This window comes from Empidonax traillii, unplaced genomic scaffold (genome assembly GCF_003031625.1).
Source record: "Empidonax traillii isolate 1590-97213 ecotype Southwest subspecies unplaced genomic scaffold, ASM303162v1 scaffold946:size445097, whole genome shotgun sequence".
Taxonomy (NCBI): domain Eukaryota; kingdom Metazoa; phylum Chordata; class Aves; order Passeriformes; family Tyrannidae; genus Empidonax; species Empidonax traillii.
This window is the reverse complement of record NW_020956139.1, coordinates 238,240-242,017: the sequence shown is the minus strand read 5'-3', so window position 1 is coordinate 242,017 and position 3,778 is coordinate 238,240. Positions and strand designations below refer to the sequence as shown.

Here is a 3,778-nt window from a genome sequence, read left to right as displayed (position 1 = left end):
CCCACCACTTCTGCTATCCAGAAGCTCAACACTTTTGGTAAGCGAGTCTTCTCCATTTCCTCCATACTCAAAGGAATATTTTTTGACATAGGTATCTTTCTGCTCAGTCATTCATCAGCGTCTCCTGCTTCAGAATGGGCTGAGTAATTTTCTGTCTTTTTCTCAGTCCACCATTTAAGAGCCTAGATCACTTTCTTACTCAACAAGTAATTTCAAAGCAATTAACATTAGGACAGATGAATCTTATCTTCAGTTAAGTCACTGTACATCAATTCAGGCACTATTTTTGTGTCAGGAATGATACTGTGACATAAATCCCAGAGAACTGGGGTATAGTAACACCTCTCTGAGAGTCTGTCTTGGTTTTGGCTGGGATAGAGTAATTTTCTTCTTGGTAGCTGGTACAGTGCTATGGTTTTAGATTTAATATGAGAATAATGTTGATAACACACTCATATTTTGGTGGTTGCTTAGTGTTTACCCTTCCGCAGAACAGATTCTCTGCATTAACAGACAGTCGAAATATTGCTGATGGCTATAAACATGAAGAGGAGAGACTTCTCGAATGTGTAGTGAAAGACATGGAAATCTGGGAATCTTCAGGACAATGGACAGTTTCATCTTATTCACCAGTGAAAGAAAAGCTGAATGTCTCAGGCTTTTCAAATTTCTCTCCAGAACAGTTCCATCTGGAGTGTTTTAACTGCAGAGCAAACAATAACATTCAGAACTATATAAATTCTGTCTAACCAAATGGACAATGGAAAAATCAGCTGCCTCAGCTTTGGAGGCTTTTAACACATCAGTAAGAGTGGCTTTGCTATCTAAATTAAAGAACACAGTCATTCAACCCTTGCCTTCTTTTGCACCAAACTTTGAGCTGCCAAACTTTCCTCTGAACAGCCACAGTAACAGTGCCACCAGTTTCTCCCTTACAGAGAGTTCCAGTCTTGTCAGTGCATCACTGTTTGGAATTGCTCCAATTCTTGAGGGCATTTCTGCTGGTTGTAATCTTCCTGCATTTGGAGTGATGCCCTTGCCTGGCAATTCTTCTGTGGTGAACTCTTCAAGCAACGCTGTGCTCACAGCCTTCTAATGCAGCAGTAACAACTACTGCCTCACGTTCAAGCAGTACTTTATTTGGACAGACTGCCAGTGCCTCAGGACACAACATCACATCAGTGTCTTCTGCAGTCACAAACAATAGTAGAAAGTTATTTACACCAAAGAGTATCTGAAGAGTTGAAACAATTTGAAGCAAAAAAGTTTACAATGAGAAAGATTCCTCTTAAGCCATCACCACTAGACCTTTAAAATGTTTAGGACTTAAGTTTATTTTGTAATAACATGGTTGTGTAACACCTCTGATAGCTCAACTACACAATTTTGTGGTTATGTAATGAAATAAAATGTTTCCATTTCAGTTAATTTTTGGTTCATCTTTCAGTCTTCTGCAATAGTAAACTCTTGGGCAAAAAAAAAAAAAATACCAAGCCCTGGTAGGATGAGGCTTTGAGCAACCTCATCTCATGGAACGTGTACCTGCCAGAGGGGTTGGAACTAGATGATCTTTAAGGTTCTTTCCAACCAAAACCATTCTATGATTCTAGGACTTTTTTCAGTTGCCCATGCTCTGCCAGTGAGCATGTGGACAAGAAGCCAGAAGGCACCAAGGTCAGGACAGCTGACCCAAACTGGCCACAGGGATATTCCATACTACAGAATGTCATGCCCAGTATATAAACTGGGGAGAGTTAATCNCATTCATAGGGAACCCAAACTCTGATTTATGACAAAGCTAGGGTGCCATTTGTCTCCCACCACTTCTGCTATCCAGAAGCTCAACACTTTTGGTAAGCGAGTCTTCTCCATTTCCTCCATACTCAAAGGAATATTTTTTGACATAGGTATCTTTCTGCTCAGTCATTCATCAGCGTCTCCTGCTTCAGAATGGGCTGAGTAATTTTCTGTCTTTTTCTCAGTCCACCATTTAAGAGCCTAGATCTCTTTCTTACTCAACAAGTAATTTCAAAGCAATTAACATTAGGACAGATGAATCTTATCCTCAGTTAAGTCACTGTACATCAATTCAGGCACTATTTTTGTGTCAGGAATGATACTGTGACATAAATCCCAGAGAACTGGGGTATAGTAACACCTCTCTGAGAGTCTGTCTTGGCTTTGGCTGGGATAGAGTAATTTTCTTCTTGGTAGCTGGTACAGTGCTATGGTTTTAGATTTAATATGAGAATAATGTTGATAACACACTCATATTTTGGTGGTTGCTTAGTGTTTACCCTTCCACAGAACAGATTCTCTGCATTAACAGGCAGTCGAAATATTGCTGATGGCTATAAACATGAAGAGGAGAGACTTCTCGAATGTGTAGTGAAAGACATGGAAATCTGGGAATCTTCAGGACAATGGACAGTTTCATCTTATTCACCAGTGAAAGAAAAGCTGAATGTCTCAGGCTTTTCAAATTTCTCTCCAGAACACTTCCATCTGGAGTGTTTTAACTGCAGAGCAAACAATAACATTCAGAACTATATAAATTCTGTCTAACCAAATGGACAATGGAAAAATCAGCTGCCTCAGCTTTGGAGGCTTTTAACACATCAGTAAGAGCGGCTTTGCTATCTAAATTAAAGAACACAGTCATTCAACCCTTGCCTTCTTTTGCACCAAACTTTGAGCTGCCAAACTTTCCTCTGAACAGCCACAGTAACAGTGCCACCAGTTTCTCCCTTACAGAGAGTTCCAGTCTTGTCAGTGCATCACTGTTTGGAATTGCTCCAATTCTTGAGGGCATTTCTGCTGGTTGTAATCTTCCTGCATTTGGAGTAATGCCCTTGCCTGGCAATTCTTCTGTGGTGAACTCTTCAAGCAATGCTGTGCTCACAGCCTTCTAATGCAGCGGTAACAACTACTGCCTCACATTCAAGCAGTACTTTATTTGGACAGACTGCCAGTGCCTCAGGACACAACATCACATCAGTGTCTTCTGCAGTCACAAACAATAGTAGAAAGTTATTTACACCAAAGAGTATCTGAAGAGTTGAAACAATTTGAAGCAAAAAGTTTACAATGAGAAAGATTCCTCTTAAGCCATCACCACTAGACCATTAAAATGTTTAGGACTTTTTAAGTTTATTTTGTAATAACATGGTTGTGTAACACCTCTGATAGCTCAACTACACAATTTTGTGGTTATGTAATGAAATAAAATGTTTCCATTTCAGTTAATTTTTGATTCATCTTTCAGTCTTCTGAAATAATAAACTCTTAGGCAAAAAAAAAAAAAATTACCAAGCCCTGGTTGGATGAGGCTTTGAGCAACCTCATCTCATGGAACATGTACCTGCCAGGGGCTTTGGAACTAGAAGATCTTTAAGGTTCTTTCCAACCGAAACCACTCTATGATTCTAGGATTTTTTTCAGTTGCCCATGCTCTGCCAGTGAGCATGTGGACAAGAAGCCAGAAGGCACCAAGGTCAGGACAGCTGACCCAAACTGGCCACAGGGATATTCCATACTACAGAATGTCATGCCCAGTATATAAATTGGGGAGAGTTAATCAGGAGAGGTAGGTCACTGTTTGGGGATGGGATGGGATGGGATGGGATGGGATGGGATGGGATGGGATGGGATGGGATGGGATGGGATGGGATGGGATGGGATGGGATGGGATGGGATGGGATGGGTAGTAGTGAGTGGGTGGTAAGCAATTCTGTTGTGCATCGCTTGTTTCTCTTGGGTTTTATTTACCTCTCTCTCC

At 40.7% G+C, this 3,778-nt stretch overlaps 2 pseudogenes; both read left to right on the top strand.

Moving 5' to 3' along the window:
- Window positions 1-437: 437 nt before the first annotated feature.
- Window positions 438-1,323, top strand: LOC114067654 (annotated as a pseudogene).
- A 930-nt stretch (window positions 1,324-2,253) lies between these two features.
- Window positions 2,254-3,177, top strand: LOC114067653 (annotated as a pseudogene).
- The last annotated feature ends 601 nt before the right edge of the window (window positions 3,178-3,778 follow it).